At 43.4% G+C, this 24,365-nt stretch overlaps 1 protein-coding gene across 10 annotated transcripts in view; it reads right to left on the bottom strand.

The window, feature by feature from the left end:
* THRB (thyroid hormone receptor beta) overlaps nt 1-24,365 on the bottom strand; it is a 407,560-nt gene that overhangs the window by 167,931 nt on the left and 215,264 nt on the right. Inside the window, exon 1 of one of the 10 annotated variants that reach the window (XM_065947532.1) lies at nt 5,072-5,195. The exons of the other annotated variants lie outside the window; for them this stretch is intronic. The gene's annotated coding sequence lies outside the window, so the exon portion shown is untranslated. Of the gene's footprint in view, nt 1-5,071; nt 5,196-24,365 lie in introns of those variants that run through there. 10 annotated transcript variants of the gene reach the window in all.

Here is a 24,365-nt window from a genome sequence, read left to right as displayed (position 1 = left end):
TGACTGTTGTCCAGAGTGCTGGCTAAGAAAAGGGAGGGGACCCGGAGACTCACGAAAACTGGACCCAAGCCCAGGATGGGGTTTCAAGCCAGCAGCTTGCTGGCCAAATGGGAGGGTTGGCAAGTGGACAAACAAGGGTTTATTACTGCTGCTTATTAGCTGCATGAAGACCAAGGAACTTTTTTAAAGAAATCGAGCACGTAAGCACCAACCAGATCCCCAGGTACGCCACTTCACTTTGAGAGTGATGGCTCATAAACTGCGTGGCTGACAATTCGCACAAAGTTCCAAATGCTTAGTAAACGCACACCAAGCTGTAGGTGTGCCTGAGACGCACATTCTGCTGGCTGAAATGTCAAAGATGCCCACCGCCTGGTCATTTTCACCCACAGAAAGGGCAATTTTATATGGATCTGCCTTCAGAGAACTTGCTTTCCAATTTTTCTTCAATTTGTAAAATAGGCAGTGTCTGTCTGTCTATCTATCAATCATTTTTTTGGGGGGTAGGGTAAGGTAATAAGCATTAGAATACAAGTTTCCCTTTCAGAAATGAAGCAAAATGTAAGCATTATTTAAGCTGCACTTAAAGAGACAAAAATTCAGAGTTTGGGGCTTTTCCCTGTCATGATGAAAACTCTAAAATTTAAAATCTAACAACGCACAACTTCACCCAGAGATTCCCCTCCCCCACCCCCAGCAAAGACCTTTACTGTCTTTCATAAGCAACTTCCTTATTTTCCAAGGCAATGCTTATCTTCTACCCCCTGATTTTTCACTATGGCAGACAGCATTTATTCTTTTGGAGATTATTTCCTAGTAGAAAAGAAATAAACCAAGCTGTGTTTCCTTTTTATTTCCTCAGCCGCCCAGAAACGTGTCTGCAAGGCAATCAAGTTTTCCATAATGTCTGAGCTGAAAAAGAAATGAGCCAAGAAAAATCCCAAAACATTGGCAGAAAGAAAAATATTTGGTGCTTAGTTGTGTTTCTTTTTTGATAGGAGGGAGGGGAAAGAAATCTTCTAGACAGTTTGCTAAGTTACTTTAATGAAATGTAATGCGTTTGTCATGTACATATTTGTGAGTTGCACCATGAAGGAGGCTGAGTGACCAAGAATTGATGCTTTTGAACTGTGGTGCTGGAGAAGACTCTTGAGAGTCACTTGGACTGCAGGGAGATCCAACCTGTCCATCCTAAAGGAAATCAACCCTGAATATTCATTGGAAGGACTGTTGCTGAACCTCCAATACTTTGACCACCTGATACAAAGAGCTGACTCACTGGAAACAACCCTGATGCTGAGAAAGACTGAAGGCAGAAGGATAAGAGAGCAAAAGAGGATGAGATGGTTGGATGGCATCACCGACTCAATGGGCATGAGTTTGAACAAACTCCAGGAGAGAGTGGAGGACAGAGGGCCTGACGTGCTACAGTCCACGGGGTTGCAAAGAGTTGGATGTGATTTAGTGACTGAACAACAAAAACGAAAACAACAACAACACGTGTCTCTCTTCATGGGCCATGGGGTTTGCCTGCTCCAGGCCCTTCTGCAATGTCAGAATCGACAAAAGAGGCATCTATCGACAACATGTTCTTTCAGGTCAGATCACGTCCTAGGCATGTTCCCTGTGAACCTCAACAGCCATATTCAAAGACATTTTGAAACAAAAGTTCTTTCTTAGCTGTTGCTGCTAAGTCACTTCAGTCGTGTCCGACTATGTGTGACCCCACAGACGACCACCCACCAGGCTCTCCCGTCCCTGGGATTATCCAGGCAAGAATACTGGAGTGGGTTGCCACTTCCTTCTTCATCTTTCTTAGATATTCAGAGTACTTTTTTTTCATTAAAGGTGCTATTTTCCTGACAATTCAGTACCTACTCTAGGAGACGTGGTGCACCATTAAGTGTTTATGCGTATACGTGCGTGCTCAGTTGTGTCCGACTCTGAACCCCATGGGCTGCAGCCCATCAGGCTCCTCTGTCCATGGGATCCTCCAGGCAGGAATACTGGAGGGGGTTGTCATTCCCTTCTCCAGGGGATCTTCCTGAGATAGAACCCATGTCTCCTGCATTGGCAGGTTGATTCTTTACCAGCGTGCCATATTCAGTGGTTAAAATACCCTAATTAATCAGAAATGGAAACAAACATTCTTTCTGCCAAGAGGAGCCTGGTTGTTCCAGCAACTGTTGCTCCTGGGCTGGTGTTCAAACCAGACCCCGCAGCAGACTTGCAGGGTGGTGATGCCTAACCTCGGAAACTTCACGTGGGGACCCCAAAGCCATCAGCTGGCTCCAGAAGCTAAGATTTTCTGTCTTCTCAGGCGTGAAAGAAAGGACCCTAAAATGGTTCTGGAAATGTCTCCGACTAGCCAACTTTAAGGAAGCGCCGCAGGGACTCAGGATATCACCGAACTGAGCCTAGCCAGACTGTTCGCTCACTTGGGATTAGCTGAACAAAAGATGTCAGATGATCACACCCGTGCCTTCTTTACACGTCACCACCCTCAGCGTCCCTCTGGGGCGCTCTCTTAACTTGTAGGGAGGTCTACAAGACTGTCTTCCTCCCAAGACAGAAGGTGAGAAGCCAAACTACACATGAGCCCGGAGTTCAAGGAAACTCTTCAATGCAATCACCACCACACAGCAGTTCAAGGACTTGAGAAGAAAGCTCTTTTAAACACTGGGCTCTGTCACCTCCTTTAATTAGCAAATGACAGAGGGCTCTGCTTGGACCTGCCTCAGAAGTGAGGTGCACACCTGCCCTCAAAGCTCCATCGGTCCCCTGTGAACACCCGGGGTGTTCCCTCATTTGCTGTCAGTAAGAGTGCACGTTAACCAGCGTGTGGCCACGTCTGTCGAAATTCCCAGGACACACGGCCTCCGGCCCCACGCACCCACCTCTTGGCCTTTACCCCTCAGGCATATATTATTCATATATGTTTTCATGTATACGTGACATACACATTCACTACAGCTTGCGTGACATGACAACAGTCTGGAAACAAACGTTCATTAACAGAAGACCTGATGAGTAAGTGTCTGTACATCTAATCATTCTACTAAAATGTGGCGATTCAAAAGAGAGCAACATAGTGTGAAATAAAAGTGTATGGAGGGGTATGGAAGATGTTGAAGTTTTGTTATTTAAGGAAAAATAAGTCATAGCATGATATATAGAGTATGATCCATTTGTATAAAAGATGTATATATGTATGATCTATCTCTCTACTATGTACCTATCTATCTCAATATCTATCTATATCTATCTATTTTTCTATGGATCTATCTATCCATCTCTGTATCTATCTCTCTATGCCTGTGTTTCATGTAATATTTACCTACATCTATATCTATAATTATGTAATAAAATGGTATGCATGCAAAACTCCTAAAATTATATAAGAAAATGTTACCAGTAGGTCTGGGAGATAGGGAGGAATATTTTACATCTTATTTTATATCCTTTTCTGAGCTTCTTAATGTTATTATTATTTGCACTATAAGTATGCATTACTTTTATTAAAATACTTTTGCATTCCATTGTCATAGCAACCTAGACAACATATTAAAAAGCAGTGACATTACCTTGCTGACAATGGTTCATCTAGTCAAAGCTATGGTTTTTCCAGTAGTCATGTATGGATGTGAGAGTTGGGCTATAAAGAAAGTTGAGCACTAAAGAACTGATGCTTTTGAACTGTGGTGTTGCAGAAGACTCTTGAGAGTCCCTTGGACTGGAAGGAGATCCAACCAGTCCATCCTAAAGGAGATCAGTCCTGAATAGTCACTGGAAGGACTGATGCTGAAGCTGAAACTCCAATACTCTGGCCACTTGATGAGAAGAGCTGACTCATTGGGAAAGACCCTGATGCTGGAAAAGATTGAAGGCAGGAGGAGAAGGGGACGACAGAGGATGAGATGGTTGGATGGCATCACCGACTTGATGGACATGAGTTTGAGCAAGCTCTGGGAGTTGGTGATGGACAGGGAAGCCTGACATGCTGCAGTCCATGGGGTCGTGAAGAGCTGGACTCGACTGAGCGACTGAACTCACTCAGCTACTGCACAAAGTGCGTTAAGGACACACCTAACATCTGACTCTAAGACATGGATTTTGGAGGGAAGTGAGGCTCTGCACCGAGATGCAGATCTGGTCCCTCCTCTGGACTCCGGGGCTCTGCTCACCAGGGGCCAGCCTGCTCTGTGCCCTCTTCCCCAACTGGAAAGGTTAAGTCCCTGCTCGGGGACGGGATCTGCCTTGCCCTCATGAATAAATCCCTGGTTCTCAGCACAGCACATGGCAAATACTGAGCAACCAATAGATCTGGTTGATAAAAAAGCCAGCAGCCTCATCTCAACTACAGTTCTAACAGGGGCACGGCATGTTAGATTTAAACATCAACAAGGGAAGGAGGACAACTTGCTTTGACGATATTAGCAAAATTAGTCATAAATCAAAAAAGCAGAAAGGAAGGAGTGGGTTCCACGTGGTTGGAGGTCCTTGAACCCACCCTCTGGAAGACTTCTGAGACTGCTCTCATTGTCACTGTTCTCTGGATGTCAAAAGCCTTCTCTCTCTCCCTAGTAAAGGGCAGCTACTTCGGCAACATGTGTTTCATTGAGATGTAAAACTGTGCTTGCGGGGAATCCAACTGTTTCCCTAGCAATTCTGGGAAAAAGGATTTTGGTAAAATGCTCATTAACATTTATTAAATTACTTCCTTTGCAGAATTTGATGGGGTGGGGAGTGAGGAAGGAGGATTCAAGAGCAGCAGGGTAAATGAACTATGAAAAACCACCACTCTGTGGAGCTGAAAACCAACAGAATGCTGTGGAAGAGGAAGGTCTAGGTTGGTGGGGGGCAAACTGGTCCTGAAGTCCTGTACCTGCTAAGCCAGGTCAAGGGGCCCTCCTGGACTTGCCTTGAGAAGCAATGTCTTGTAGTGGGTTTGAAGTCAGGATGCCCTGGGTTCAAATCCAATACCATTACTTCATTACTGTGCAGCCTTGGGCAACTCACTTAACCTCTCTCAATTTCCCTGTCAGTAAAATGGGGAACAGCACTGACTCACCTCACAGGCGGTTTGTGAAGGTCCAATGAGACATCTGTAAGAAGTTTCTCCTGGAGGTTTGGGGGAGAATGGATCCATGTACATGTTCAGCTGAGTTCCTTTGCTGTCCACACAAAACTATCACAACATTGCTAATCGGCTATACCCCAATACAAAATACAAAGTTTAAAGTCTGAAAAACAAAAGAATTTTCTCCTAGTGTTCCATAATCGTAACAGGTATCATGCTTTCATTTTTGTAAATAACACTGCAAGTTGTTGTTGTTGTTCAGTTGCTAAGTCACGGCCGGCTCTTTTGTGACCCTATGGACTGTAGTCTGCCAGGCTCTTCTGTCCATGGGATTTCCCAGGTGAAGAATATTGGAGTGGGGTGCCATTTCCATCTTTAGGGAATCTTCCTGACCCAGGGATTGAACCCATGTCTCCTGCATTGGCAGGCGGATTCTTTACCACTGAGCCACCTGGGAAGACCAACAGTGTAAATACACCCTGATAAAACAACACCAGAATATTATAAACATGGGATTTTAGCTGCAAATTTGAACCAGTTCCTTCTGCTTCCTGGCCCTTTCAGTGATTCATGCTTCTCAGACCGTGTAAAACTTTGGGGTCCCATAAAACACACTGAGGCGTTTCAAAGCAAAAACAGAAGTTTGGCCACAGGTAAGCATTTTATTTAAAATGGAGCAAATTTTACCAGTTTTCCAGAAAAATATACAATGGTATAGAACGGCTCTGCTGCACATAGTTTTTATGTGCTTGCTTCTCATAGTTTTTTGTACCTCTCACCACTCACAGGTCTGTCCCAGAGTCAAGAGTCAGAATCTTGGTCTGTTTCACCCCAAGTTAGGTGCCTGATTTGAGCATGTTTCTTGCACCACTATCTTTTGTTGATCTAAGAGTTTGATGACTTCCAGACATTCTGAGAGCTTCACAGATTTGAGACTGTTGAGTCAGTCTGGTAACTAAGCTATGGAGCTTTCCACCAGCATGGTCCAATCACACACAGATCCCTCCCATCTGGGGCTATGCCCCTGGGGATAGAGAAAAAGAGAGCAGTGAAAATCACCTAGAAAAGCCCTTCTCTTTCTCACTTAGGCCACTTGAGCTCACCACAGTACTCTATTATTTTGATTTAAAACGATATGTCATGTTCAACATATGGAATAAGCATGGAAGTCAGTATAACAAAACCCAAGGACGTGCCTCTTCAATGGATGAAATCTTATCAATGAATCAAATCTTATCATTTTACCATACTGCTGAATTTATTGTCAGTCCCGGGCACATTTTTATTCTATTTAAATAAGTGGAAATCTATTCTTTCACTAATTCAACATAGAGAAGATGAGGTCTGATTAATTAGGTTCTCTCAAGTGGAATTTAGGCAGATGGTATCATTCCCTGAGCCTGGCAATGCTGGTACTGTGTCCTCAAAGGTCATTTAAGTTGGCTGTGCCCAGGCTACGACCAGGGCCGCAAAGCTGATGCCTCAGTAAAGTCTGAAATATCAAGTTCATCCTAATGACTGATTCTCTACAATTCCTCCCATCCCACATGTGTCCTGGGCCATGTGACTTTGCCACTCCTTTCATCAGGAGCTGGAGCTGACTTCCCTTCCCTCTGAGTTAGGGGCGTCTCTGGTCCGCGATAAAGAATCCTCCTGCCAATGGTCAGATCCGGGTTTGATTCCTGGGTCGGGAAGATCCCCTGGAGAAGGAAATGGCAGCCCCCTCCAGGATTCTTGCCTGGGAGATCCCGTGGACAGAGGGGCCTGGGAGGCTATAGCCCATGGGGTCGCAAAGAAGTTGGACGTGACCGAGTGACTCAACAACAACGCAAGCATGTAACCCAGCTCTGGCCAATGGGATGTCAGGGGCAGTTTGCTAGAGGTAGTTGCGGGGGTGAGTAGGTTTCTGGAAGAGATGTTTCTCTCTGTAATGAAGACACCAGAAGAGAAATTTCTTCTCTTCCAGGCTTTGGAAGCAGTTGTGCAAACCACAGGATGCCTGGAGATGTGATAACTTGTGACTTGAGGGGACAATCCTGGGGATGAAAGGCATTGGCGGCGGGGAGGGCAGAGCAAGAAGATGGAATCTGGAGGTCTAGGCCAGCTGGAGAAGTAACAGACACGAACACCAGCTACCTCTGCAGTTCCTGCTTTGTGGGATCACGCGCCTTTGAGTCATTTTTGGTCTGGAATTCTGTAACTTTCTGTCAAATAGCTCCAGCATTATTGATGTGTGACCCCAGTGAATAGAGAGGAAACTTCCTCTTAACACTCTCTGGATATTACTTGGTCATTAAGAGTCTAGCTCTCAGCACCATCAGCCAAGTGTTAAAAGAAACGGGAGAGGGATGTCTTCACCCAAACGATGAAGATGGATGGCCTGGGAGTTCAATAAAACCCTTGTTCGCTTTCTGAAATACCACGTCCAAAAAATGTCCCTGTAACTGCGACAGCAACACACGCTCCTCACATACTGGTATTTTCAATGTTGCCCCAGGTCTGAGAACTCATCACCTCAGCTTCTGGAAACCCAATTTAAATGTATAAAGAAATCTGATATTCTCTACATTGGTCAAAGGTGGGCACACCATTCTATTACTGAAACCAGCTCAAGATACGAGACAAATCTGAACACATGTAAGAAACCTTTTGAAAAGTCAAATATTAAATACTACACATCAGTGGGTGGTGTTTGACAGCCCAAACCAGAAGTGTGTATAAGTAGAAGATGTAAATGTGCATTTTTGTTTTGGAAATATTTAAAACACAATGATACACAATTCCAAGATGGTAAGTCGTGGGCAGTTAAGTGGCCACAAGTGTGTGTGCTGAGGTCTTGATTTGCATGCAACTTCCTTCACTGGTATTGAGTGATCAGATGGTGCTTTGACGGCCACGTAGCTTAACATTTTAAGTAGAAAGGCCCACTTTGTTCAGCAGTCAAGTTTTCCATTTAAGGGAATTACTATGCTATGAACTTTCAACTTACCATTTTTCTTTCGGTAAGTTTGCTTAGTAGAACAGCACCGAAGGGCTATTTTGTGCTTTTGAAATCAGCTGAAATGTCCCTCATTTTCTTTGACCCACACAAACAGACACAGGGAAAGTGGGCGCGTCTCACAGCACGGAGCACTGTGAGGCCAGCCAGGGGTTCCCGAGCATGGGGTCCCCAGCTTAGGCCCACTGTGCGTCCTTGGGCCCAGTCACTGAACCTCTCTAGCTGGCAGGTCTGCAAGGGGATGGGACGGAGCCAGTGCTGTCTGACAGAACTTACCCTGATAAGGGTCGTGTATCACAGCGACTCTGTCCAACACACTAGCCGCCGGTCAGAGTTAGTGGTGGATGAGCACTCAGGATAGTCCTATTTTAGGATATATGGCTAGTGTGACTGAAGGACTGAATATTTAATTTTGCTTCATTTTATTAACTTATATTTAAATAGCCACTTCCCTGGTGGCTCAGGCAGCCAAGTCGCCTGCTCACAATGCGGGAGACCCGGGTTCGATCCCTGGGTGGGGAAGATCCCCTGAAGGAGGAAATGGCAACCCGCTCCAGCACTGTTGCCTGGAAAATTCCATGGATGGAGGAGGCTTGTAGGCTACAGTCCATGGGGTTGCAACGAGTTGGACATGACAGCGATTTCATGTTCCCTTTCAAATAGCTGCCACAGCTAGTGGCTGCAATATTGGGGGGCACAAATCCTTCTTAGGTAAACGTTATTTATTCCTACTACCCCAACCTTTCACTTAATCTTCTCATCCCGCTATTCATCTGCTCCCCACCCACCGACTCTCCACTGTCTTTGTATTCTGCTTAGAATTGAAGGTCAGATACGCCTCCGGTACCATTCCACCATAGAGTCAAGAGCTCCGAATTAACCTGCAGCATTAACTCGCTTCTTGAGATGGAGAAAAAAAAAGACAGGTCTGGAGAGCCTCTTTGATCTTCCATTAGAGCCCCACTGGAGAGTCAGGAGTTATTTGGATGGGATGAGAGCTGACATTTATTGAGTCAAAAGGCAGGACTGATGTGGCTTCCTATTTTAGGATAATGCCTGCTTCAGTTAGAAGCGTTGCTGTCCGAAGGCTCTGCTAATAAACATCAGCCACGTTGTCAGGAGCGGCATGCGCTTGTCAACTTCGTCTCCTGTAATTACGCGGTGTCCTTCCTACCACGTGCCAAGACCCAGAGCTAATCTGAGACTGAGAACAGGAGTAAGTTTCCCTCCTCTTCTAGAGAGAGCCCAAGTCTGTGAGAGGAGCTTGACCAGGGGCTAAATGTTTATAACACACTCTGAACATCCTATAATCAATGTGACCACGAGGAGAGAACAAGCTAGGGAAGCTTCCAGAAAGGGGGTACCGCGTGAAGGGTGGTGAAGCTGATGAAGGTGGCCAGGATGGAGGAGGACAGGGCTCCTTCAGTGCTGTCAGCCAACTGGGACTATCCATAAATTCATTCATTACCATCTTAAGTTGCGGGGAACAGAGCAAAACATTAGTGATTAGTGATTCTGCCACCTCTAACCAACTAGCCCTGCAGCTAAACACTTTCTCAAGTAGGTAAAACGAATTCAGAACTTTGTGTTCTGAACCTCTGCTTATTTCAAGGGGCAAATTCCCTTTCTTGATAAAGGATGAGAGGTCTCCCTATTCCCATCCCACTCAGCTCTAACTCTTGGGTATAGTCAAGGAAATGTCAGGCATCTCTGACAGGAAGCAACATTCTGAAGATATGGCGTTCAAGGCACAATCCACAGGTTAGAAAGGAGGCAAAAGAAGTAGGAGGCTGGATAAACAACAAGCAGAGTCATTGCAAGGCTGATTTCCCTTCCAGTAAAGTTCTCTTTCATCACCAGAGTCACTGAATCTTGGCACTCCGACCTCAGTTCTGAGAGCGTCCTGCTGACCTCTGGGAAGTGGACATTTCGTCTCAGAGAAGTTTGCTTGCCTGCATTTCCCTTTCCTTTAGTGACGTCACTGGGGCAGATGAACAGATACGGCTGGTGCTCGCCTCTCTGACGAGCTGCGGAAAGGTGTTTCTGCATTGCTGTGATCACCCATTTAATTGCAGCACGTGGGTGCTGTGCAAGCAGTTACCTCGCCCTCACTCCTGCCGTTCAGAAATTTACAGGCCAAACCTGCCAGCATCTACCCACCCTTTACCTTAACCTGTGGCTTTCACACAAGGCAAATGTTTGTTGTATGTTTCTATAATGAGCATGTCCATCACCAACTCCTGGAGCCTGCTCAAACTCATTCCATAATGGACAGGGAAGCCTGGCATGCTGTAGTCCATGGGGTCGCAAAGGGTCGGACACGACTGAGCGACCGAACAACAAGGAGGATGCTGACCCAGACAGGATATTAAGGCCCTATAAACGAATACATGCTCGTTATAGAAACATACACTAAACATTTGCCTTCTGTGAAAGCCACAGGTTAAGATAAGCAGTGGGTGGATGCTGGCAGGTTTGACTTGAGAGATGAGGCTGTTCTCACCTGCTGTTGATAAATCCCTATAGGAGGTTTCCAAGCTCCTTCCCTCTGTTTTAGACGGTTGTTCACCCATACTGCTGTACACTAGAATCATCTGGGAAGTTTTAAAAAATCTAGATGTCCAGGTCATTTCTCAGACCAATTAAATTAGAAGTTTGGGGTAACTCAGCCCTCAATATTTTTTAAACTCCTTGGGCGATGCTAGCACACAGCAAAGTTTAAGACCCTCTGCTGCAGACTTCAGAACAGTGGTTCCTAATGTTGGAGATCTAAAAAATACAGATTTCTGGGCTCCTCCTCCACACTTACTGAATCACCATCTCCAAGGGTGAATTTTGACCTTTAATTTTAAAACACGTCAAAGCCCGTCTGATGCCTGCCCTTAGTTGAAAACCTCTGTCTAAAGCACTGAATTCCAACTTCTCCTTTGGTGTGAACATGAAATGTGAGAAAGAGGAAAATAAAAGAATACGGTCCACTGAAAACTACAAAGAGGATATTTACTTTCTGGGATATCTTGTGTTGTTGTTTTTTTTTTTTTTCTTTTTTGGTTTCAACTTTTTATTAACGTGTAGCACACTTAGAGACACATACACAGACTCTAAGAATATAAAGCATGTAATCAGTTCTCAGATCAAACCCCCAAAGCTGCCTAGTCACTCAGAAGCCTCTCCTGGGGGGCCCCCAGGACCCATGGGAACCACATGTCTGATTTTAAATATCGCTTCTGCTTTTGGAAGTTTGATTTGTCTCCATTATCAGATTGCAAAAGGATTGGCCTATTTAGATGCAAATAATTGTTGACAGATAGTTAAGAGGTCAGTTGTATTTTGAGGGCAAATGGTCTAATACACAGACTTCTGAGACTGGTGGCTCCGCTGGAGGAGGGCATGACAACCCACTCCAGAACTCTTGCCTGGAGAATCCCGTGGGCAGAGGAGGCTGGTGGGCTACAGCCCATGGGCTCACAAAGAGCCGGACACGCCTGAGCAACTAAGCATAGGGCAGGCCCAGTACACTCTGTACTGGTCTTTTTCGTGGTTATTTTAAATAAGAGGGAATTTCCTAGTGGTCCAGAGGTGTGAACTCTGTGCTCTCACTGCCGAAGGCCCAGGTTTAATCCCTGGAGGAGAATGAAGATCCTGCAAGCCATGCCAAGCAGCCCTCCCCCACCCCCCCAAAGAAAACTGGGAAAAAATAGTTGGGATTAACACATGCAGGCGGCCACGCTGCGTCTCAGTCGTGTCTGACTCTTTATGACCCCATGGGCTGTAGAACCTGCCAGGCTCCTCTGTCCATGGAATCTTCCAGGCAAGAATACTGACGTGGGTTGCCACTTCCTACTCCAAGGGATCTTCCTGACCCAGGGGCTGAACTCACATCTCCTGTATCTCTTGCATTGGCAGGCAGGCTTTTTACCACTGCACCACCTGGGAAGCCCATATACACACTAATGTATTTAAAATAGATAACTAATAAGGACCTACTGCATAGCACAGGAAACTATGCTCAATACTCTGCAATGATCTATATGGGAAACAATAATCTGGAAAAGAGTGGACATGTGTATATGTATAACAGATTCATTTTGGTGTCCACCTGAAAATAACACAACATTGTAAACAACTATACTCCATAAAATTAAATAAGTAAATTAAAAAAAACCCAATGAAATAAGAAAGACAATGAAAAAATACTTGCCCAGGTTTTCACAGATGTGAGTCATTGGGTACAATTTTCCAACTCTGTAACACGCGCCCTAAGCCTGTGATGAGGCTGCAGTAGCGGGAGCTGCCGTCACCCCCTCTTACAGAGACGAAAGCTCGGAGCCTGAGCTGGGAAGCGAGGAGCCGAGACGCGCTGTCGGTCCCTCTTACGCGGAACATCCCTCCGTCGCACACTCTCTCCCGCATTTGTAACCAATCGACAGCTTAATCTCCTGTAAATATCGGCATGAGGAAGGTCCCCAGGCACTCGGCCTGCGAACTTCTGATCATTCACTGCAGCTCCTTCGGCTGCTTCTTTAAAAATCCATTCCCCTGAACACTGCATGAACTGTCACTCTTAAATCACATAGATGAGCTTTTAGTTAATGTGGGGCTTTTTTTCTGCTGAGAAAAGCAAGCTATATTCATTGTAGAATAAGATAACAATATAGAGGAAGTGAAGAATGGAGCCTTACACCTCAGGGTTGTTTAAAAGTAAGAAGGACCTTCAAGTAACTCGGCTGGGCAGTCTCCAGGCTTGCCTGGAGGAGGAAAAGTCAGTTACTTGATATTTGGATGCGTTTCAGGAGATTTGATGTCAATAACTTATTTCTAAGCAATTCAAAGTATCCTGGATACTCCATTTAGTACAGGATGCAAACAATTTGAAAGGATAAATAGCTTCTGATCTCAAGTTTTCATCGATTACCAGGTGTATTGCATGTCCCCACAATTTTTTAAAGAATTTCCTCTGATCAATGAAACCTTACTCTTTTTTTGCTACGTCTCAATAGTACTGACTGAAATGATGGTATTCAGACATTTATCATCAGGACATCTGAATTCTTAACTGAGATTCCAAGAAGCCTTGAGGTTTCTGGGCAAGTGAGACATTTTTTTTTCTTTCTCAAGAGCAAACATACCAGAGTTTATACCTTTAAATGCATGCAGTTTTTTTTTTTTTTTTCTTCCCCGGGGGAGGAAACTGTGTACCTTTTTCACTGTGTTCCCATGGCTCAGAATATTCCGGGGGAATTACAGGAAGCAAGGGCACGGCGGCTGGAACGGCCCATCCCAACCCTGCCTCTCGGGTCCCGAACTAAACAGGAATTTTCTCAGTCAGCAACGACTCTGTCTAAAGCTACTGATTACATCTCTAAATCTGTTCAGTCAAATCACAAGCGGCCTTCTCCCTGGGCCTCAGGGGAGAGCAGAACCAACACACTCTGCTTGGGGAGCTCGAGAGAGGAGTCGGGCAGCGCCCGCCCCGAGCCCGCGTGGTGGAGACCAGGGCGCTGGGCAGCCAGGCGCTGCTCTGCGACCCCAAGGCTTCCTGCGGGACCCCCGCCGCGGCGCTCAGGGGAGAGTCAGCTCCTCCTTCAGCCCTCCAGCGTGAATTCTGGCATGATCCCCGCAGCAATCCGCCTGTAATAAAAGCTGATACTTCCCCTCCTACGTATCTCTCAAATCTCTTACATATACAAATCCACGATAGAGGGGTACCGCAGTGTTTTCAATTATCTCCCAATTGACCAGCATTCATTTTGTTTCCAGATACTTCTTTCTTTCACCGGAATGATGATGCCATAGCATTCTTGCATACAAAATCGTGCATACTGGTGCTTTTATTTTTATGGGCTAGTTTCCCAGAAGCTGAGTCATGTAATATATATGTGTGTGTGTGTGTATTAATAGTTTGCTTTTCAAAAGCTCACAAGACCACAGTAGGGCTCTATGCCTGCACTCCCCCTGCCAACCTCTCCATCTAGCAAAGAACCAATCTGATGGGAGGGATAACATCTCATTGCAGGGCTCAATGACAGCTTCCCTCAAAGATGTGATCATAACCTAATCACCAGACTCTATAAATATGGCCTCATTTTAAAAAAGGTTCTTTGCACTTGTGGTTGCCAAAGGGAGGGGGGATGGAGAGGGGTGGATTGGGAGCTTGGGGTCAGCAGATGCAGACCATTATAGATAGAATGCATAAACAACAAAGTCCTATGGTATAGCACAGGGAACTACACTCAATATCCTGTGATAAACCACCATGGAAAAGAATAGGAAAAAGAACGTATAATCTATAACTGAATTACTTCGCTGCACAACAGGAATTAATGCAACATTGTACACTTTAATAAAAAAGAAAGAAAATAAAAATTTAACAAGGGATCTTTGCAGATATAACTAAGGAAATATAGATGAGACCTTCTCAGATTATTTGATGGGCCATAAACCCTGGAGAAGGAAATGGCAACCCACTCCAGTATTCTTGCCTGGAGAATCCCATGGACAGAGGAGCCTGGCGGGCTACAGTCCATACGGTCGCAAAGAGTCAGACACGACTTAACGACTAAACCACCACCACCACCAAGCCCAATGACAGGTAAGCTTGTAAGAGACACGTGGGGGAAGAGGTGAGGACCAAGTGAAGCGAAGGGAGGGACTGGAGTTAAGCAGCCACAAGCCAAGGGTAAGGCCACCAGACCCTGGAAGACAAAGGATCTAACCTCCCCTACAGCTTCTGGAGGGAGCGTGGCCCTGCCCTTGACGCTGGACTTTTCAGCTTCAGAACTCCGAGAAGAATATACTGCTGCTATTTTAAGCCACCAAGATTGTGGCAATTTGTTATGGCATCCCTGGGCAACCAGTATTCATTGTTATCATGTGTTTTTCTGAAAATGACTGAGGTTAGACATATTTTTGTGGTTTTATTGGCCATTGGAATTTACTTTCCTACAAATGTACTATTCTGATCTTGCTTCTACTTTTCAAAGGCTGTTTTTTTCCTAATAATTCTGATGAATGCTATTTTAAAAAAAAAGCAGATAGTAGCCCTTTGTCTGCCATGTGTTGTAAGACGTCTGTTGAGTTTGTTTATGGCTGTTGGGTCACACCGTGAAAATAAATTATAGGGTACATACAGCATACTCTTCTTTTATCCCTCATGCGTTAGCTTCCTGTTGATCACAAACATCTCTCTGATATCTGGGTGATAAAAATATTCTCCTAATTCTCCTTTGAGATGCCTGTGGCTGGCACAAAGATGGTCCCCAAAGACGCCCATGCCCTCACCTCTGGCGCCTGTGAAGACGCTTCCTTCCACGGCAAAAGGGACTTTGCAGGTGTGAGTAAATGTATGGGCCCACCTCATTAGAACTGACTCAGATGTGTTCTCTTTTTATAGCTGAGTAATATTCCATTGTGTATACATACCACAATTTCTGTATCCATTCATCTGTCCATGGATATCTAGGTTGCTTCCATGTTCTAGCTATTGCAAAAAATGCCGCAATAGTGGAGTACATGTGTCTCAACATTGTGTTGGTTTCTGCCATCCATCGACATGAATCAGCCACAGGTATACACATGTCCCCTCGCTCTTAAACCTCCCTCCCACCTCCCTTCCCACCCCGCCCCTCGACGTTGTCACAGAGCACTGGGCTGAGCTCCCGGGTTCACACGGCAAATTCCCGCCAGCTGTCTATCTCACATGGGGAAGTATATACGCTTCCACGCTAGTTTCTCAACTTGTCCCACCCTCTCCTTCCCCCACTGTGTCCACAGTCTGTTCTCTCCATCTGCATCTCCATTGCTGCCCTGCAAATAGGAACATCAGTACCGTCTTTCTAGATTCCATACACTTGTGTTAATCCTCCAATAATTTTTTTTTTTTTAATGTACAGGCCCTGAGAAGGGGAGAATGGCCTGGATTCTCCAGGTGGGCCAAATCTGGTCCTAAGACCCCTCAAGAAGGAGATCCTTTTCCAGATGTGGCCAGAGGGCAATGCTCCTATGGAAGGACCATCAGAGAGTGGCAGTACTGCTGGCTTTGGGGATGGAAAGAGTCTACAAGCCAAGGAATGTGGACAAACCTTGGAATGGGGAGGAGACGGATTCTCCTTTAGAACCTCCAAAAGGGAATGCAGCCCTGCCTAGCCCTGTGAGACCCAAGCCAGACTTTTCACCTATAGAAATATTAGGGGGGGAAATTTGCTTTCCTTAAGCCACTAGGTTAGTGATGATTTCTCATGGCAGCAGTAGAAAATGAATACATATTTATCGCTCAATTAAAAGTGTGTACCTTTATCCATGTATACTTTACGCTAAAATAATTTTATTGAGGTATAGCTATTTACAACGTTGTGTTAGCTTCTGATGTAAAGCAAAGTGCTTCAGTTATACATATATGTATTCTTTTCCATCTTCTTTTCAGTTATATTTTATTATAGGATACTGAATATAGTTCCCTGCACTATGTGGTAAGACCTTATTGTTTATTATATCTATAACTTACTTTTGAGAATGTTAGCGAGTAGGAGTACAGCTTTGGTTCCAGATAGACTTTCCAATAGGTTGTACTGACCAGTTTGTTTATTCCTTTGCTAATATCATGTAGTCTTGATACAGTCCCTTCAATATGTTCAAGTATTTGGTAGGCAAGCTAGCTGCCTCTGCTTTTATTTGTTTTAAAAAATAGTTTTATTGGGTTTTTACAGATCTTGTTTGATGTTCTTCAAATTAGTATTTCTCATTGAAGTTCATTCCCAAGTCTTGCACAGTGTGTTGTTAGGGTGATGATTACTTCTCCATTTGCAAACTGATTTTAGTATACAGAGTCTCAAGGGTTTTACCACTAAGAATTTTGTTAGTTTTTAGATGACAGTCTTTATCACATGTAAGTAAAACAGAAATAGAGAGGTAGAAAGTAATTAAGATTTCACTTTATTAAAAAGAGCTGAATTTTGCAAATGCGTTTTCCACATGTATTGTTACAATCTTTTTTCCTTCCCTTAATTTAATGATGAGACAAGTTATTCTGATAGATTTCCTTATTTTTAACTATGTTTATATTCTATAAATAAGTCCTTTTTTGGTCATTGCCATGGTGTATTATTCTTTTGAGATGCCTTTGAAGTTTACTTGGTAATATTTTATTAACTATTACACACATTTAAGTGAAACTGGTCCTTTCTTTTTTTTTTGTGGTCTGTATTTTGACTAGAGATCTCTTCAAGAAAATTAGAGATATCAAGGGAACATTTCATGCAAAGATGGGTTCGATAAAGGATAGAAATGGTATGGACCTAACAGAAGCAGAAGATATTAAGAAGAGGTGGCAAGAATACACAGAACAACTGTACAAAAAAGATCTTCAGGACCCAGATAATCACAATGGTGTGATCACTAACCTAGAGCCAGACATCCTGGAATGTGAAGTCAAGTGGGCCTTAGAAAGCATCCCTACGAACAAAGCTAGTGGAGGTGATGGAATTCCAGTTGAGCTATTTCAATCCTGAAAGATGATGCTGCTAAAGTGCTGCACTCAATATGCCAGCCAATTTGGAAAATTCAGCAGTGGCCAAACGACTGGAAAAGGTCTGTTTTCATTCCAATCCCTAAGAAAGGCAATCCCAAAGAATGCTCAAACTCTACTGCACAATTGCACTCATCTCACACGCTAATAAAGTAATGCTCAAAATTCTCCAAGCCAGGCTTTAGCAATATGTGAACCGAGAACTTCCAGATGTTCAAGCTGGTTTTAGAAAAGGCCGAGGAACCACAGATCAAATTGCCAATATCTGCTGGGTCATCAAAAAAGCAAGAGAGTTCCAGAAAAACATCTATTTCTGCTTTATTGACTACGCCAAAGCCTTCAACTGTGTGGATCACAATAAACTGTGGAAAATTCTGAAAGAGATGGGAATACCAGACCACCTGACCTGCCTCTTGAGAAACCTGTATACAGGTCAGGAAGCAACAGTTAGAACTGGACATGGAACAACAGACTGGTTCCAAATAGGGAAAGGAGTTCATCAAGGCTGTATATTGTCACCCTGCTTATTTAACTTATATGCAGAGTACATCATGAGAAACGCTGGGCTGGAAGAAGCACAAGCTGGAATCAAGATTGCTGGGAGAAATATCAATAACCTCAGATATGCAGATGACACCACCCTTATGGCAGAAAGTGAAGAAGAACTAAAAAGCCTCTTGATGAAAGTGAAAGAGGAGAGTGAAAAAGTTGGCTTAAAGCTTAACATTCAGAAAACTAAGATCATGGCATCTGGTCCCATCACCTCATGGGAATTAGATGGGGAGACAGTGGAAACAGTGTCAGACTTTATTTTTGGGAGCTCCAAAATCACTGCGGATGGTGATTGCAGTCATGAAATTAAGACGCTTACTCCTTGGAAGGAAAGTTATGACCAACCTAGACAGCATATTAAAAAGCAGAGACATTACTTTGCCAACAAAGATCCATCTAGTCAAGGCTATGGTTTTTCCAGTGGTCATGTATGGATGTGAGAGTTGGACTGTGAAGAAAGCTGAGCACCGAAAAATGATGCTTTTGAACTGTGGGGTTGGAGAAGACTCTTGAGAGCCCCTTGGACAGCAAGGAGATCCAACCAGTCCATCCTAAAGGAGGTCAGTCCTGGGTGTTCATTGGAAGGGCTGATGCTGAAGCTGAAACTCCAGTACTTTGGCCACCTCATGTGAAGAGTTGACTTATTGGAAAAGACCCTGATGCTTGGAGGGATTGGGGGCAGGAGGAGAAGGGGACGACAGAGGATGAGATGACTGGATGGCATCACCGACTCGATGGACATGAGTTTGGGTAAACTCCAGGAGTTGGTGACGGACAGGGAGGCCTGGCGTGCTGCAGTTCATGGGGTCGCAAAGAGTCAGACACGACTGAGCGACTGAGCTGAACTCAACTGAACTGATTTTGTTTATCATAAGGTTTTGAAAGAAAGATTATGTAGGCTTTAGAAAATGATTTGGGATCTTTGAGAATTGATGCAGAAGCCCAAATAAAAGAAATGACATAAACATTTGAAAAACATAAGCCACACAATCTAATAGATTTGTACACAGTACCCCATCATAATGGAACATACAAATTACAAGTCTAAAAAGATAATTTTAACTTAGTTTAAAAAGTATATACTTTAATAGATCATAATCTTAGAGCATAAGCAAGTAAAATTAGTGTTAAATAGTAAAGCAATGGCTAGTCAATCTTAACTACTTGACAAAAACTTTCAAAATAACTCTAGGATTAATGAGAAAAGCCAAATTCAAGTTATAAACTATCTAGACCCAATCAAAGGAGAATATCTATTTCCTACCAAAAATTATGGAACACAGCCAAAACTATATTCAGGGGAAATATATGGCTTATAGCTATGATAGTTTCATCAGTGGAAGACATTATAAATGAACATGGTATTCATACTAAGAAATTCCACAAAGAACAAAAGGATAAACCTACATAAAGTATGAAAAAGAAATTGATAAACACTGAAATAGATAAAATGGAAAACAAACATGGTAGAAAGAAGAAGTACATCCAAATTATATGGTTCTTTCATAAAGTATATAACCAGCTCATGAATATGATTGAGGGAAGAAGAGAAGAAATTATTAGAATTGAGAGAAGAGAGAAGCACATACAAAAGAATAAAATAATTATAAGAAAGTACTACATTTAATCCCATTGCCATAGATGTGAAAACCTAAAGGGAATTATTTATTAAATAAAATAGAAATTAACTTCAAGTTAAGAAAGGTAGCTCAGAATCTGCCCATAATGCAGGAGACCCAGGTTCAATCCTTGTGTTGGGAAGATTCCCTGTAGAAGGGCATGGCAACGCACCCCAGTATTCTGGCCTGGAGAATCCCCATGGACAGAGGGGCCTGCTTGGCTACACGGTCCATGGGGTCGCAGAGAGTCAGACCCAACAGAGCAACTGACACTTCCTGCAAGAAGAAATTTTAAAAATGTAATAAAGAGATTAAAGCAGTGACTCAAAGTCTATCATTTAACAGGGGGAAAAAGTATCAAGGCTAAATAATTTCACAGTTGAGGAAGTTCCAACTTTTAGAAAACAGATAATGCTAATGCTGTTGAAACTACTCCAGGCCCGTGAAAAAGATGAAAATTTCCTAAATTCCTTATATGAATTATATAGATCAGCGGTTCTCCTACTGTGTTTCTTAGACTAGCAACATCTGGAACCTTGTTAGAAATACAGATTATCTAGACCTCCTGAATCAGAAACTCAGGGGTGAGGGTCCCAGAACTGGAGGTCCTCAAATGCTAACTTGTGAGAAAGACTGCCATGGATGCGGCTGGCATAGACGCTACATACACCAGGCTGCCACGGATGCGGCCGGCATAGACGCTACATACACCAGGCTGCCACGGATGCGGCCGGCATAGACGCTACATACACCAGGCTGCCATGGATGCGGCTGGCATAGACGTTACATACACCAGGCTGCCACGGATGCGGCCAGCATAGACGCTACATACACCAGGCTGCCACGGATGCAGTTGGCATACACGTTACATACAACAGGCTACGAAGGTTGCTTCATCTTCAGGACCATGTCTGCTGGATTGCCCGCTCTCCTTTCTTTTTCTCAACATCAATCTACCTTCCCAACGTAATATAATGAACGTGCTCACATGATTTTTCCCTCCCACAACCACTATATATATATATATACTTTGCATAACAAATCTCTTCCATGTACAGAGATACCGAGACGCTTACACTATGATCATCAGGAAAGTAATTTCTTAGGAGTGCAAGGCGGCTGGAGGTGAGGATGAGCAAACGGAGCAGGGTGTGGTAGTGTTGGTGGGAGCAGGCGTGTAGTATTTCCTCCCTGGCCCTGGGGTTCCTGCTGCACATGTGGGGTGAGGTCAAGGCTGAAGGCTGAAGTACCAGGACTAGTATCTGCTTATATATTGGTAGGAATTACAGGCGATAACTGATCCCAAACTAGGGTAAACATGGGTATTTGTATGCTGCTGCACTCCAATTACCAAGCGAGAAGAAGCACATTTTTTCTGTAAGGCTGGACAAGCTACAGTTGGTTTGAAGCCTCTAACCTGCTTTAATAATGAGGTGAAGAGGTATGTGAAAGGCAGACCACAAAAGCCGGGTGTTTCATGTCTGTTATATCATTTCCTCCTACATCTACCATAGAAAGCAGTTCTTATGAGCTCCTTTTTTATAAATTTAGTTTTGCTTTATATTGGACGGCAGTTGATTTACAATGCTGTGTTAGTTTCAGGTATATAGCAAAGTGATTCAGTTATTCACACGCGTGTATCCCCTCTTTTTCAGAGTGTTTTCTCATATTGGTTATTACAAAGTAGACCTTGAAAAACAAGTGTACGATTACCAAAGGGGAAAGGTGGGGGCAAGGGGTAAATTAGGGGTTTGGGATTAACATATACAAACACTATATATACAAAGTAGATAACCAACAAGGACCTACTGTGTAGCACAGGGAACTCTGCTCCTTTTTTTTTTTTTGTAAACAAGAAAAGAAACTGACAGAAAATACTGGGGACTTGCCCTGGGACACTTGATTCTATACAGGATTCAAAGTCAGGTTTGCCTCGCTGCTTTGGCTTCTTTTATTAAACCTCTTAGAATTTGTTTTCTCAGACTGAGTTGGCTCCCAAGAAATCTGAGTCTATCTCCTTCTTCAGTGGACTGACTCCTCCTAAAGAGTCCTTTCTAATAGATAACATACTTCCTCCCTTGTTCATTTAGACATGCTTCAGAATGAAAGCCCTTCAGTGATGTTTGTATTCTGTTGGCCCAGAGGCTAACAGATTGTTATACGTTTAAATATTAACACCCCCGCCATTTGGGGATTAGGAGTTTGGGGTTTACTTTGGCACACAGGAGGAATACTAGTGACCTGGAATTCTGGTTTCCAGGAGGCTCATCACTGTGATAGATAAGAGCTCCCTGAATCTACACTTCTTGCCACATCACAGGCCTGGGCTGGACCACCCATGGGAGGATGCAGGGATCTGTTGACAGTGTCTTTGACAAAGCAGTCTTCCCCAGAGGGGTCTGGTTGCTCACGCTGAGGTACAGCATGTGGGCCAAGATAAGTGTGTGGTCATATAGACTCCCTGAGAGCAGAAATTATAAATGGGGCTGAAGAACGAGGGAAAATTCTCTGAAGCAGAGGAGTGAATGTTTTCTTAGTGTCTGCCTGCTCATAGCTGACTAACTGGGCCTCTAGGGATGGAGGTGGATGTATTACTGACTTCTCAAGGTGATCAGAAGAACTGGTCTTGATTTTTCTTTTTTCTAAGGCAAAGTAAATGGTTTGACAGTTGAGTGAAGTAAAAGTGTTTGTTAGGCTTCAACCCTCTGTTTCCAGTCCAGGCTCAAAGTCCTTAAATTGGCACATTACTCTTGTAGATCAAATATATGACCTTGTAGTTTGTAACCATGGCAGGGCTTGGAAGGCTGATGAAACTTTCAGAAAGTTAAAATCCATCTGCATACAAATAGTTCTCTGTACTTTCCTACAGTTAATTGACAAAATTTAGTAATTAATTCAGGAGGCATATTATTTATTATGAGCTGGTTTATTATCCTATAACATCTTGTTCTAAAAAAAAAAGGTCTCATCCTTAAACAAACCATGATTATAGAGCCTTCTCATTTTCTTCACAATAAAAAATGAAAATCTTGTATGAGAGTTCTTGATTGCTTTATAAATACAACCAACAATAAATTATAAAATATTCATGTTGCTTTATTACTTCGCAATGATTTGTGATGAAACTAAACAAGAATATACTCATGGATGTAGGCAAGCAACTTTCAATAGCCTACCCAGCACTATATGTATGCTGAATACTACCTGAAACCATGAATTATTTTTATATTTACTGGGGAGAAATAACATGATAATGTTTGAGTTAAAGGCTATTTACTTAGAACCTAAAAGGAATACATTGCTATTGTAGAAAGATATTAATAATATAGAAAAGTCTAAGAAAAACTAATAATATATCTAGATATCTCAACTCTCCTTTCTGTCTTTCTATGCATCTGTTATGCATTTTCTATGCAATATAATAGAGATGAAGTTGTATCATCCATTCTGATTTGTATTCTTTTCCCTCTAACATTAACTATTTTGTTATGTGAGTCGCTCTTCATAAATAGCACTTTGAAGGACAAAACCATCCACTATATAGAAATGGGCTTCCCAGGTGGTAAGCGGTAAAGAATTCACCTGCTAATGCAGGAAATGCAAGAGACTCAGGTTTGAAGATTCCCTGGAGTAGGAAATGGCAACTTTTTCCAGTATTGTTACCTGGAAAATTCCATGGACAGAGAAGCCTAATGGACTATGGTCCATGGGGTCACAGAGAATCAGACACAACTGAGTGACTGAGCACGCACACACACACACACACACACACACACACACTATATAGATAAAGCATTAAATATTTAACGGTCTCCTATTGAAGGATATTTGGTTGACTTTCAAACACAAGTAATGCCACAAATAACATTTCTGATCTGAAATCTATTTCTGAATTCTGAGTTATTTCTTTACAAAAAATTTTCAAAAGTGTTCTAGAAGCTTCTCAAATTACTGTTTCAAAGAATAAGAAGTACTTTCTTGATATGACTGCAAATGACTGTGCCTTAAACTGTTTGCTTAAAGAATCCTTCAAGAATTTCCCTGTGACTTTGTTCTGTCTAGTCCTAAAGTTTTTACTGGATTCTAGTTGTTTTAAGCTAACGTATAAATATCATCTCTGGAGTTTCCAGACCACTCGCCAAAAGCCTATGACTCCACAATCCACTGTTGTCAAGGTAGGACTATGGGTCTATGTTGTCAACTACAGAAATAGCTTTTGTGGTCACTGCTGCAGCGTCTGTGGATTTCTTTGCCACTTGGCAAAGAAAGTGGAAGACTGAGTGTTGAAGAAGTTGCAGGCTGGAGCTCAGCAGGAAGGTAAGGAAAAGGATGCTCCATGGGGCTGTCAAGGAGCTTGGGTAGTTGGACCGAGTGAGGCAGCAAGGAGGCAGAGGACGCTGAAATAATGCTGATCACCTGGATCACAGCCACAGGAAGTTTGTGACAGACACAGGCTTAACGCCTTTCAAAGGGTTGCTTTTGAACTTGGGGTTCTCTGAAAGAAGCAGGGAGCCCTGGGGTGCAGGATTCGGGTGTCAACAGAGGCCCTAAGTCGCAATGCTTTGTCTGAGGCCCTGAAACAGAAAAATCACC

The sequence above is a fragment of the Muntiacus reevesi genome, chromosome 10 (genome assembly GCF_963930625.1).
Source record: "Muntiacus reevesi chromosome 10, mMunRee1.1, whole genome shotgun sequence".
NCBI classification, from domain to species: domain Eukaryota; kingdom Metazoa; phylum Chordata; class Mammalia; order Artiodactyla; family Cervidae; genus Muntiacus; species Muntiacus reevesi.
This window is presented reverse-complemented; position numbering and strand designations above follow the sequence as displayed.